This window comes from Rhinopithecus roxellana, chromosome 14 (assembly GCF_007565055.1).
Source record: "Rhinopithecus roxellana isolate Shanxi Qingling chromosome 14, ASM756505v1, whole genome shotgun sequence".
NCBI lineage: Eukaryota > Metazoa > Chordata > Mammalia > Primates > Cercopithecidae > Rhinopithecus > Rhinopithecus roxellana.
Genome location: NC_044562.1, coordinates 17,860,575 through 17,875,162, shown reverse-complemented (window position 1 = coordinate 17,875,162; position 14,588 = coordinate 17,860,575).

The following is a 14,588-nucleotide window of genomic DNA, read 5'->3' as shown; positions in this document are numbered from 1 at the left end:
AAGTGTCTTGGTTAGGCTCCAGCCAGCCAAGAAGAATCACATTGGGTATTTTAAAAAGAGGGAGCTTAGCGCAGGGACGTGGTGACACGAGGGATAGAAGTGCTGAGAAGTTGAGGGGACTGAGCAGGAAGTGGCTGCCCCCCACTCCAGGCTCTTCCACGGAAGGCTATGATAAGGGCCCGGGCTGACGCCAGGGAAGCTTCAGAAGGTCAGGAGGTGGGGACAGCCTGTGTCTCCCCTGCTCCTCCCCCTGAGTTGCAGGTGGGGCTGGCCAGACCCAGCCAGCATCCAGCTCACAAAGCCTGCAGGGTGAGTCCCTGCCATGGAGGCCGAGCAGGGCAGGGCTGGGCACCCCAGCTGGCCGGGAGGGAGTTCACAGCCTCCAGAGCTTCCAGAGCTTCAGGTCTGCCTGAGTGTGGAGGCCTGGGGTGTCTGCTGTGAAGTTCCTTTTACCAGCCCAGCCTCCTTCTGTCTTTTGGGTTCGCTGAGGCCTTTGGATACTGCCCAGAACTTCCCCAGCACTTTCCCCCAGATGTCAAAGGGGGACCCTAAGTTCTTTCTCCCTTGCCAGGCCTTGCTTGGTGTGTTAGCAAGTCTTCCCCTGCAGGAGGTACCTGTGCCTCGGGGTCCCAGGGGCCAGAGCCAGAGAATCCAGTCTTGTCTTCCTGAGGCAGCCCGTGAAGCTTCACCTGTTCCCCCACATAGAGTCGGCCCCTTGCCAACAACCGCAGGCCCCTGAGTCCGCTGGAGGAGGCTGTTGCGGGCCCCAGATCATCGCCCTTCCAACTTCCCTGCTGCACCTACCAGGCCTCTCCATCCAGGAGGTTGGGCCCTGCTGGAGAGAAATCTGTGATAATGCAGATTTGGGACCTCCAAATGCCTGGCCCTCCCAGCAGCCGCCCGGGTAGCAGCCCCAGCTGCTAGCCCAGATCATCTTCCAGGAGCTCCTGACCGCTCTCATTTCCCTCTCCCCAGCCTCTATGCCAAGCCTCTTCCCTCAGGCACTTCATCTCTCCTTCTCTGCCCTCCCTGTCAACAAAGTTACCCTGTCTTCTCCTTCACAGGGAAGGACAGACCTCCCAGAGGGATTCCCACCCTCTGATTTACAAACATTCGCAGACAGCCTGAGCATTCCCGGCCACCACAAGGCCCCAAGGAAACCAGAGTCTTTCTCTGTATCACCCTTTCCCATGTGCCAGCGAGCCCCTCCTCACCCCCTCCTGGGGGTCCCACTGCAGTGATCTCCTCGACTGCCACCCGCCATTTTTTTGTTGTTGTGTATTGGGGTGTGTGTGTGTGTGTGTTTAGACTCACTCTGTTGCCCAGGCTGGAGTGCAGTGGTGTTAACACAGGCTCAAGTGATCCTCCCATCTCAGCCACCCAAGTAGCTAAGACTACAGGCGTTTGCTGCCACGCCCAGCTACTTTTTGTATTTTTTGTTTGTTTGTTTTTGAGACAGAGTCTTGCGCTGTCGCCCAGGCTGGAGTGTAGTGGCGTGATCTCGGCTCACTGCAACCTCCATCTCCTGGGTTCAAGCGATTCTCCTGCCTCAGCCTCCAGAGTAGCTGGGACTACAGGTGTGCCACCACGCCCGGCTAATTATTTTTTATTTTATTTTATTTTTTTGAGACAGAGTCTCACTCTGTTGCCCAGGCTGGAGTGCAGTGGCCAGATCTCGGCTCACTGCAAGCTCCGCCTCCCGGGTTTACGCCATTCTCCTGCCTCAGCCTCCCGAGTAGCTGGGACTACAGCCACCCGCCACCTCACCCGGCTAGTTTTTTGTATGTTTTAGTAGAGACAGGGTTTCACCGTGTTAGCCAGATGGTCTCAATCTCCTGATCTCGTGATCCGCCTGTCTCGGCTTCCCAAAGTGCTGGGATTACAGGTGTGAGCCACCGCACCTGGCCTGCCACCTGCCATTCCAATACCTCCTTCCCTTCCATTGCCTTTTGCAGGAACAAGCTCCTGGGAAGAGCTGACAACAGTTGCTCCCAGCTCCACCAGGAACCCCCAGGCTCCCAGCCCCTGCAGGTGCCCTCCAACCCTGCCTCCTGCAGACACGCTGTTTGTCGCTAGCCAGAAGGACGCCTTGCAGACCTTATCTCTCATCTCTCTTGACCCTTCTGCAGCTTCTGTCTCTTGACCGCATCCTCCCTTGGAGCTTCCCCTCTGCCTCCCTGACACTTCTCTCCCCTGGCCTCCTTCCTCTTTGCCTACCTTCTTCCTTTCTCAAAGAGTGTTTCCACCTTTCTCTCCCCTCGACGTTCTCTCACTGGTAACACCCTTATCCAGTGGCCTCAGCTACCATATGTGTGTACCCCCCGCTACTTGGGGCCGCTCCTCCACAGCGGCTCCACCTTCCCGTGGACAACGCCATCTGAAGGTGCCTAAATCAGGGTCTCTTCAGGAGCAACTTTCTTCCTCATTAACCCAGTGGCTTGGCAGACATCTCCCTTTGGTGCCCTATAAAACTTCAGACTCCAAGTAGAGTGTCCCACTCTGAATTCAGCCTCTTCCTCCACCCCTGAACTGCTGTCTTTCCTACCTCAAAAAAGGAGAGACAGCTCCCAGCTTGCCTAGCCAAAAGCCAGGACGCTGTCTTAGTCTGCTGGAACTGCTATAACTTTAGACAGGGTCCTTTATAAACAACAGAAATGTGTTACAGTTCTGGAGGCTGGATGTCCAAGATCAAAGCACTGGCAGATCTGGTGTCCGTGAGGGCCTCTCTCCTAGACGGTGCCCTTTTTGCTGCTTCTTCGAAGGCAGAAGGAGCCCACAGGCTCCTGTGAGCCCTTTTTATAAGGACATTAATCCCATTCTCAAAGGTGGAGCCCTCAGGAGTTAATCACTTCCCATAGGCACCACCTCTTCATACTCTTGCCTTGGGGATTAGCTTTCAACATATGAATTTGTAGGGGACACCAGCATTCAGATGGTAGCATTGTCTAGAACCTGACCTCTCCCTCAGCTCCCAGACACCCCGGCCTGGGCTTTGAGTGTCTTCAGAGTGGGTCCACTCTGCTTTCCACCGCCCCTCTCCTACTGCCCCTGCTCAAGTTCCTGCCTGGATTAACCCAGCCGTTCCCAGTCAGCCACCCTGACCTGTCTTGCTCTGTATCTTAACCTACCACGTGGCAGTCACGTCAGTTTTCCTCAGCAGCAGATACAAACACATTATTTTAATGAAGGGATTTCAGTGACTTCTGACAGCCAGCAGGAGAAAATCCAAGTGCCTCAACCCACACTGAAAACCCCTTCCTGAGGCTGGTGGCTCACTCCTGTAATCCCAGCACTTTGGGAGGCTGAGGCAGGTGGATCACGAGGTCAGGAGTTCAAGGTCAGCCTGGTCAACATAGTGAACATCCGTCTATACTAAAAATACAAAAATTAGCCAGGTCTGGTGGCGAGTGCCTATAATCCCAGCTACTCGGGAGGCCAAGGCAGGAGAATCATTTGAACCTGGGAGGCGGAGGTTGCAGTGAGCTGAAATCGCACCACTGCACACCAGCCCGGATGACAGAACGAGATTCCGTCTCAAAGAAAACCCCTTCCTGCTGCAGAGAGGGGTCTAGGGTGAGGTAAGGCACTTGCCTCAGGTACAACATCTAAGGGACACCAAAAAAATCATCAAAAATAATATTTCAGTGCAATATTATTTAATTACTGGGAAAAATCCATGATGAACAAAAAAGTCAAATTGTATTTATTATTTTTGAGGCAGAATCTCACTCTGTGGCCCAGGCTGGATTGCAGTGGTGCCACTTTGGCTCACTGCAATCTCTGCCTCCCGAACTCAAGGGATCCTCCAACCTCAGCCCTGCAAGTAGATGGGACTACAGGAATGTTCCACCATGCCAGGCTAATCGTTTAATTTTTTGTAGAGATGGAGTCTTGCCATGTTGCTCAGGCTGGTTTCAAACTCCTGGGCTCAAGTCATCCTCCCTCCTCAGCCTCCCAAAGTGCTGGGATTACAGGTGTGAGCCTCCATTCCCAGTCAAAATCGGAATTTTATTTTGTGTATTTTCCCCCCCTCCCAGACGGAGTCTCACTTTGTTACTCAGGCTGGAGTGCAGTGGTGCGATCTCAGCTCACTGCAACCTCTGCCTTCCTGGCTCAAGCGATTACCCTGCCTTGGCTTCCCAAGTAGCTGGGACTACAGGCGCCCACCACCATGCCCGGCTAATTTTTTTTTTTTTTTTTTTGAGACGGAATCTCGCTCTGTCACCCAGGCTGGAGTGCAGTGGTGCAATCATGGCTTACTGCAACCTCCGCCTTCCAGGTTGAAGGGATTCTCCTGCCTCAGCTTCCTGAGTAACTGGGATTACAGGCATCTGCCACTGTGCCTGCCACCACGCCTGGCTAATTTTTGTATTTTTAATAGAGACAGGGTTTCACTATGTTGTCCAGGCTGGCCTTGAACTGCTGACCTCAGGTGATCCACTCACCTCGGCCTCCCAAAGTGCTGGGATTACAGGCATTAACCACCGCGCCCAGCCTAAAATCAGATTTTTAAATGAACACAGATCACTATCACTGACATTTCTTTTGCCTCAGGATGCACTGTGGCTTGCACAGCACTGTCAGTGATTGTGTCATTTAAAATTTGATATTTTGTTCATCATGGATTTTCTTGCATTAATTTTTATTTTTAAATATTGCACTAAATATTGATCACTGACTTTTGGGACCTTAAACTCTGTATGCAAGACAACTGCCTCACTTGTCTCACCCTAGCCCTGGTCCTGTGCCCGGACTCCAAGCCAATTGGACTATCCGTCTTCTTCCAGGGGGCCCTCTGGGCCTCTGTCCCGCCTCCACCTCTTCTTGTACTCCGTCCCCTGCCTGATATGACCCCCTCCGTCTCCAGCCTCCTGGTTGTCCTTTAGGACTAAACCACCTTCCTGGGGTCTTCCCTGTAATCCCCAGGCTGGGTCAGGTCCTCCTCTCTGTGCTACTGCACCAGCTGCACAACACTCATGGGTAAGCATGCTCATGCGTGTCTCCCCACTCCACTGTGAGCTGCTGCTTTTTTTTTTTTTTCCAAGAGAGGTGGGGCCAGGTGCAGTGGCTCACACCTGTAATCCCAGCACTTTGGGAGGCCAAGGCGGGTGGATCACCTGAGGTCAGGAGTTCGAGACCAGCCTGACCAACATGGTGAAACCCCGTCTCTACCAAAAATACAAAAATTAGGTGGGCGTTGTGGCATGCACCTGTAATCCCAGCTACTCAGGAAACTGAGGCAGGAGAATCACTTGAACCCAGAAGGCAGAGGTTGAGGTGAGCCGAGATCGCACCATTGCACTCCAGCCTGGGCAACAAGAGCGAAACTCTGTCTCAAAAAAAAAAAAAAAGCTGGGCGTGGTGGCTCAAGCCTGTAATCCCAGCACTTTGGGAGGCCGAGATGGGCGGATCACGAGGTCAGGAGATCGAGACCATCCTGGCTAACCCGGTGAAACCCCGTCTCTACTAAAAAATACAAAAAAAAAACTAGCCGGGCGAGGTGGTGGCCGCCTGTAGTCCCAGCTACTCGGGAGGCTAAGGCAGGAGAATGGCGTAAACCCGGGAGGCAGAGCTTGCAGTGAGCTGAGATCCGGCCACTGCACTCCAGCCTGGGTGACAGAGCCAGACTCCGTCTCAAAAAAAAAAAAATAAGAAGAAGGAGAAGGAAGAAAAGAGAAGAGGAAGAGGAGGAAGAGGAAGAGGAAGAAAGGAAGAAGAGGAAGAGGAAGAGGAAGAAAGGAAGAAGAGGAAGAGGAAGAAGAAGGAAGAAGAAGAAGAAAAGAAGAAGAAGAAGAAGAGGAAGAAGAAGAAGAAAAGAAGAAGAAGAGGAAGAAGAAGAAGAGGAGGAGGAGGAAGAGGAAGAAGAAGAGGAGGAAGAAGAAGAAGAAAGAAAATAACAGTTGTTGGTGAAGATGTGGAGAAATTGGAATCCTTATGCATTGCTGGTAGGACTGTAAAATGGTGCAGCTGCCAGAGAAAACAGTAAGGCGGTTCCTCAAAAATTAAAAATAGAAGGCCAGGCGCAGTGGCTCATGCCTGTAATCCCAGCACTTTGGGAGGCCGATGTGGGTGGATCACTTGAGGTCAGGAGTTTGAGACCAGCCTGGCCAACATGGTGAAACCCCATCTGTACTAAAAATGCAAAAATTAGCCGTGGATGGTGGCGATTGCCTGTAATCCCAGCTACTCTGGAGGCTGAGGCAGGAGAATCGCTTGAACCCGGGAGGTGGAGGTTGCTGTGAACCAAGATTGTGCCAGATTGTGCACTCCAGCCTGGGTGACAGAACGAGACTCAGAAAGAAAGAGATAGAGAGAGAAAGAGAGAGAGAAAATAAAGGAAATCCAATCCGACACACGCTACAATGTGGATGAACTTTGAAGATATTGTGCTAAGTGAAATAAGATAGTCACACACACAAAAAATACTGTATGATCTCACTTAAAGAAGATATCTAGAGTAGTGAAACTCAAAGAAACAGAAAGTAAAATAGTAGTTGCCAAGGGCTGGGGAGATGGGAGGCGTTTAATGGGTACACACTTTCAGGGGTGTTTTTTTTTTTTTTTTTTTTTTTTTTGAGACAGCGTCTCACTCTGTCACCCAGGCTAGAGTGCAGTGGTGCAGTCCTGGCTCACTGCAGCCTTTATCTCCCAGGCTCAAGTGATCCTCCCACCTCAGCCTCCCAAGTAGCTGGGACTACAGGTCTGCACCACTACGCTCATCTAATTTTTTCTTTCTTTCTTTCTTTTTTCTTTTTTTTGGTAGAGACAAGGTCTCTGTATGTTGCCTAGGCTGGTCTTGAACCCCTGGGGACTCAAGAAATACTCCCGGGCTGGGCACAGTGGCTCACGCTTGTAATCCCAACACTTTAGGAGGCCAAGGCGGATGGATCGCTTGAGCTCAGGAGTTTGAGACCAGCCTAGGTAACATAGCAAAACCCCTTCTCTACAAAAATTACAAAAATGTTGCTGGGTGCAGTAGCTCACACCTGTAATCCCAGCACTTTGGGAGGCTGAGGCGGGTGGATCACCTGAGGTCAGGAGTTCGAGACCAGCCTAACACGGTGAAACCCCATCTCTACTAAAAACACAAAACTTAGCCAGGCGTGGTGGCAGGCACCAGTAATCCCAGCTACCGGGAAGCTGAGGCAGGAGAATCGCATGAACGTGGGAGGCAGAGATTGCAGTGAGCTGAGATTGCGCCATTGCACTCTAGCCTGGGCAACAAGAGCAAAACTCCACCTCAAAAAACAAACAAACACAAACATTAGCCAGGTATGGTGGCGCATTCCTGTAGTCCCAGCTACTTGGGAGGCTGAGGTGGGAGAATGGCTTGAGCCCAGGAGACGGAGGTTGCAGTGAGCTGAGATGTGGCCAGTGCACTCCAGCCTGGGCAACAGAAAGAAAAAAAAAAAAAAAAGAAAGAAATCCTCTCACCTTGGCATCCCAAAATGCAGAGATTACAGGCATAAGCCACTGTGCCCAGCCCGAGAGTTGCAGTTTTGCAAGATGAAAAAGTTCTAGAAATAGGTACACAACAATGTGACTATACTTAACACTACTGAACTATATGCTTAAAAATGGTTAAGATAGTACATTTTATTTAATTTTATCAAAATATTTATTTCATAGATACATCTAATACCATATATAAAATTTTTTAAAGATAATTTAGTGGTGGCTCACTCCTGTAATCCCAGGACTTTGAGAGGCTAAGGTGGGCAGATCACTTGAGGTCGGGAGTTCAAGACCAGCCTGACCAACATGGTGAAACCCATCTCTACTAAAACAAAAATTAGCTGTGTGTGGTGGCTGTAATCCTAGCTATTCAGGAGGCTGAGGCAGGAGAATTGCTTCAACCTAGGAGGCGTAGGTTGTAGTGAGCTGAGATGGCACCACTGCACTCCAGCCCGGGCGACAGAGCGAGATTCCATCTCAAAAACAAAACAAAACAAAACAAAAATATAGTAATTTAATTTTTTGCATAATAAATACATTCAAGAAACCAAAAAGTATAAAAGGTGCCAGGTGCTGTGGTGTGCCTATAGTCCCAGCTACTCGGGATGCTGAGGCAGGAGACTAGCTTGAGACCAGGATTTCAAGGCTGTAGTGAGCTAGATCGTTCTTTTTTTTTTTTTTTTTTTTGAGATAGAGTCTTGCTCTGTCACCTAGGCTGGAGTGCACTGGTGTGATCTCGGCTCACTGCAACCTCCACCTCCCAGGTTCAAGCAATTCTCGTCTCAGCCTCCCGAGTAGCTGGGATTACAGGCATGTACCACCACACCTGGCTAATTTTTGTATTTTTAGTAGAGACGAGGTTTCACCATGTTGGCCAGGCTGGTCTCGAACTCCTGAGCTCACGTGATTTGCCTGCCTCAGCCTCCGAAAGTGCTGGGATTACAGGTGTGAGCTATCATGCCCTGTCAAGCCAGATCATGCCTGTGAATAGCCACTGCATAGAGAGAACTTATCTCAAAATAAAATAAAATAAAATAAAATAAAATAAAATAAAATAAAATAAGACAGTTAAAAGTCTCTCTTGCACTTGTCTCTTTGATTTTCCTGGTTCCTACTCCTCTACCCAGGTAACTGCTTTTAAAAATGTGTTAATCAGCTGGGCATGGTGGCTCATGCCTGTAATCTCAGCACTTTGGGAGGCCAAAGTGGGCGGATCACTTGAGGTCAGGAGTTCGAGACCAGCCTGATCAACATGGTGAAACCCCATTTCCATACAAAATACAAAAATTAGCCAGGCACAGTGGCATGCAACTGTAGTCCCAGCTCTGTGGGAGGCTGAGGCAGGAGACTCACTTGAACCCGGGAGATGGAGGTTGTAGTGAGCTGAGATTGTGCCACTGCACTCCAGCCTGGGTGACGGAAAGAGACTCTGTGTCAAAATAAATAAATAAATAAAAATGTGTTAACCATAAAGGACAAAAGGCATATAATTATCTCAATAGATGCAGGAAGAGCTCACAAAAACTGACACCCTTTCATGTTTAATAAAAAGCAAAACACTGAACAAAACAGTAGACAGGTACTTCCTCAATCTGATAAAGGGCATCTACAAAAACATGGAACCCAGTGTGAAAGACTGAAAGCTTTCAGATCAGGAACAATGCAAAGGTGTCTGCTCTCATCCCTTCTATTCAAATTGTACTGGGGGTGCCATCCAGGGCAATTAGGCAAGAAAAAAAAAAGAAATAAAACTATCTTTATTTGTAGATAACATGATCTTGTGTATAGAAAATCCAATGGGATACACACACCAACACAAAACTATTAGAGCTAATAAAAAGTTCAGCAAGATACAAAAGATACAAAATCAATACGTAAAAATCAAGGATATTTCCATCAATAGCAATGAACAATCAAAAATTGAATTAAAAAAACAATTCAATTTACAACTGCATCAAAAAGAAACGTTATACTTATAAATAAAGTTAACAAAAGAAGTGCAAGACAAACATTGAAAACTGCAAAACAACATAGAAATAAAGACCTAATAAATGGAAACAATTCCCATGTTCATGGATCAGAAGATTTAACTTTCTTAGGATGGCAATACTCCCCAAATTAATAAACAGATTCTATACAATTCCTGTCAAATTTCAGGAATTGATTTTTATGGAAATCAACAAGCTGATCCTAAAAATCAACAAGCTGATCCTAAAATTTATCTAAAAGTTTAAGAGACCCTAAATAGCCAAAACAATCTTGAAAAGAATAAAATTGGAAGACACACTTTTCAACTGCAAACCTTAACTATAAGACTGTGTGGTACTGGCATAAGGATAAACATATAGATAAATGGAATAGAATTGAAAATCTAGAAATAAACACATACATTTATGGACAATTGATTTTGACAAAGGTGCCAAAATAATTCAATGAGGAAAGAACAGTCTCTTCAACATACAATGCTGGGGCGACTGAATATCCAATGAAAAAGAATAAAATTGAACCCCTACTTCATACCATATAGAAAAATTAACTCAAAATGGATCAGCAATATAAATGTAAGAGGTAAAACTATAAAACTCTTAGACGATAATATATGCATAAATATTCCTTACCTTGGATTAGGCAATGATTTCCTAGATATCACACCAAAAGCATAAGCAACAAAAGAAAGCAGAAGCACCTTGGACTTCAGGAAATTAAAACACATTTGTGTTGCAAAGGACATTATCAAGAAAATAGAAAGATTAACTGGAATAAATGGCAAAGAAAAACATGAAAAGATAATCTACAGAATAGGAGAAAATATTTGAAAATCATATATCTGATAAAGAGTTAATATCCAGAATATAAAGACCTACTATCTGATGACAAGAAAACAAGTAAGCCAATTGTAAAATGGGCAAAGGGCATTTTTCCAAATATATACAAATCATGAATAAGAACATGAAAAGATACTCAACATTATTAGCCATCAGGGAAATACAAATCAAAACCACAATAAACTACATCTATCCCAGCTACTCTGGAGGCTAAGGCAGGAGGATTGTTTGAGGCTAGGAGTTCAAGACTAGCCTGGGCAACACAGCAAAACCCCTGTCTCAGAAAAAAAAAAAAAAAAAGCTACATCTTCACACCCAGTATAATGGCTATAATTAAAAAGTCAGCTAAGGCTGGGCACAGTGGCTCACACCTGTAATCCTAGCACTTTGGGAGGCTGAGATGGGAGAATTGCTTGAGCTGAAGAGTTCGAGACCAGCTTGGGCAACATAGTGAGACCCCATCTCTGCAAAAAGAAAAAGAGTCAGTGAAAAGCAGATATTGGTGAGGATGTAGTAAAACTGGAACTTTCTTTTTTTTCTTTTTTTTTTTGAGACGGAGTCTTGCTCTGTCACCCAGACTGGAGTGGAGTGGCACAATCTTGGCTCACTGCAACCTCTGCCTCCTGGGTTCAAGTGATTCTTCTGCCTCAGCCTCCCGAGTAGCTGGCAGTACAGGCACGTGCCACCATGCCTGGCTAATTTTTTGTATTTTTAGTAGAGACAGGGTTTCACTGTGTTAGCCAGAATGGTCTTGATCTCCTGAGGTGGTGATCCACCCGCCTTGGCCTCTCGAAGTGCTGGGATTACAGCCATGAGCCACTGAGACCGGCCGAAATTGGAACTTTCGTATGCTGCTGATGGCAATGTTAAATAGTGCAGCTGCTTTGGAAAACAGCATGGCAGTTCCTCAAATGGTTAAACACAAAGTTGCCTTACAATTCAGCAAATCTCCTCCTAGGTATATAGCTAAGAGAAATGAAAGCACATGTTCATACAAAAAAACTTGTCCACAAATGTTCACAGCAACTTTTCTTTTTTTCATGAGACAGTCTTGCTCTGTTGCCCAGGCTAGAGTGTAGTGGCTTGATCTCAGCTCACTGCAATCTCTGCCTCCTGGGCTCAAGTGATCCTTCCACCTCAGCCTCCTAAGTAGCTGGGAATACAGGCACTTGCCACCACACTGTGCGAATTTTTTGTAGAATTGAGGTCTCACTGTTTTACCCACACTGATCTCAAACTCCTGAGCTCCAGCGATCCTCCCACCTCTGCCTCCCAAAGTGTTGGGATTACCGGCATAAGCCACCACACCTAGCCCTGCAGCATTATTTGTAATAAAGAAAAACAACCTAAATGTCTATCAGCTGATGAATGGATAAACAAATGTGATCTATCCATACAGTGGAATGTTACTTAGCAATAAAAAAAAAGTACTGATCTACAACATAGATGAACTTTGAAAACATGCTAAGTGAAAGAAGCCAGATGCAAATACCAAATATTTTATGATTCCATTTATATAACATATCCAGAATCAGCAAATCTGTAGACAGAGGGCAGATTAGTGGTTGCCGGGGCAGAGGGGAATAGGGAGTGACTGCTAATGGGTATAGGATCTCTTTTTGAGGTAATAAAAACATTCTAGAATCAGATAGTTGTGATGGTTGTGCAACTTTGTGAATATACCAAAAAGCCCCACTTAACTGTACCCTTAAGAGGGTGGCTATTATAGTTATGAATAATATTGTAATAAAAATTTTCATATTAAAAATGTATTAACTTCAAGGAGAAATACAGCTCTCACTGGACGAGGACTGGATTAGTTGCAGACCTACAGCAGAGGCTGAATGAGAAGGTAGCTTGGCAAACATGCAATGCCAGTCGATTCTACCTCCACAGGAGCTCCAGAATTTTAACCGGTCTCACCACCTCCACACTACCAGGGCAATTTGGTCCACTCCCAACTGCCCCGACTCTCTGCCCTCCAGCCTCACTGGCTATCTTTTAAATCTTCGATTCACCTAGCCACACTCACACCCAGCGCCAAGTCTCAGTTCTGCCTCTAAAGACATGAGGGTGAGCATTTGACTCCCACCACCTCTCCGCCCCCCATTACCAGCATCTACAATGCTCCCCATGGAGGATTCGGGCCTAGTCTGGTGTCTGGCACAAGACAGGAACTCCACAAGCATTTCTGGAGTGAACTTGAGAATTGGGGAGAGCCTTGTAGAGGAAATGCTATTTCAGGTGGGCCTGGAAGGGCCGTGGGATCTGTTAGCTAGGTGGGGGAGAGGAAAGCGCTATAGGCAGCTGGTGAAGACTGGGACCTTCGGAGCCTTAAGGGAGACTGAGGGGCTTGAAGACTGAGGATCCCAGTCTTATCCAGGGGAGAGGAAGAGGTGGCAAACAGGACTGGAGAGGCAGGTAGGGGTTTGAGGGACTGAAGTCCAGTGGGAGCCACTGAACAGTTTTAGGCCAGAGGGTGACACGATCTTCTATAACATTTTGAGAAGATCCCTCTGGGTGCTTCATGGAGGCTGGATTAGAGCATGAGCTTCGGAACAATGAAGTGGCTGTGGCCACTGCCCAGGGGACATGGAGAGTCTAGAAAGGAAAAGCTCCCTTCAGATCCTCCTGTTACAGGAGTCAGCAGGTTCCCTCCAGGAAACACCTCCTGCCATTGCATGTTGTTTTGTTTTTTTTTTGTTTTGTTTTTTTGAGATGGAGTCTTGCTCTGTCGCCCGGGCTAGAGTGCAGTGGCCGGATCTCAGCTCACTGCAAGCTCTGCCTCCCGGGTTTACGCCATTCTCCTGCCTCAGCCTCCGGAGTAGCTGGGACTACAGGCGCCAGCCACCTCGCCCGGCTAGTTTTTTTTTTGTATTTTTAGTAGAGACAAGGTTTCACCGTGTTAGCCACGATGGTCTCGATCTCCTGACCTCGTGATCCGCCCGTCTCGGCCTCCCAAAGTGCTGGGATTACAGGTTTGAGCCACCGCGCCCGGCCTGCACATTGTTAAATCCACTTCAGTATTCCCTTTTACCTCCTGTGTCAATCACCACCGTGGAAAGACGCTTAAGTAAACTGATGGTAACAACAGATTTGGTTAGATAGTAAGAAGTGAGCTTTAAAAGATAATAGGCCAGGCATGGTTGCTCACGCCTGTAATCCCAGCGCTTTGGGAGGGGGAAGCTGCAGTAAGCAGAGATCGTGCCACTGCACTCCAGACTGGGTGACAGAGTGAGACACCGTCTCAAAAAAAAAAAAAAGAAAAGAAAAGAAGAAGGCCGGGCGCGGTGGCTCAAGCCTGTAATCCCAGCACTTTGGGAGGCCGAGACGGGCGGATCACGAGGTCAGGAGATCGAGACCATCCTGGCGAACACGGTGAAACCCCGTCTCTACTAAAAAATACAAAAAACTAGCCAGGTGAGGTGGCGGCGCCTGTAGTCCCAGCTACTCGGGAGGCTGAGGCAGGAGAATGGCGTGAACCCGGGAGGCGGAGCTTGCAGTGAGCTGAGATCTGGCCACAGCACTCCAGCCTGGGTGACAGAGCGAGTCTCCATCTCAAAAAAAATAAAAAATAAAAAAATAAAAAATAAAGACAAGAAAAAGAAATAATAATAAAATCAATAGAGGTCATGCAATATAATAGAAACTCTTGGCTGTAATGTGGATAACTGGAAAACTTCCCATATAACGTGTGACAAAATGTAACTGGAGGCCGGGCGCGGTGGCTCGAGCCTATAATCCCAGCACTTTGGGAGGCCGAGACGGGCGGATCACGAGGTCAGGAGATCGAGACCATCCTGGCTAACATGGTGAAACCCCGTCTCTACTAAAAATACAAAAAATTAGCCGGGCGAGGTGGCGGGCGCCTGTAGTCCCAGCTACTTGGGAGGCTGAGGCAGGAGAATGGCGTGAACCCAGGAGGCGGAGCTTGCAGTGAGCCGAGATCCAGCCACTGCACTCCAGCCTGGGCGACAGAAGGAGACTCCATTTCAAAAAAAAGAAAAAGTGTAACTGGAAATTGATGGGGCAGTGAGGAGGCTGGGGAGATGAAACAACTTTCATTTTCTTCTTAATAGGGTTAGAGTTTGCATTTGTGACTTTTTTTTTTTTTTTTTTTTTTTGAGACAGAGTCTCACTCTGGCTAGAGTGCAGTAGTGCTATCTCGGCTCACTGTAACCTCCACCTCCCAGGTTCAAGCAATTCTCCTGCCTCAGACTCCCAAGTAGCTGGGACTACAGTCATGTGCCACCACACCTGGCTAATTTTTGTATTTCTAGTAGAGACAGGGTTTCACTATGTTTTGCC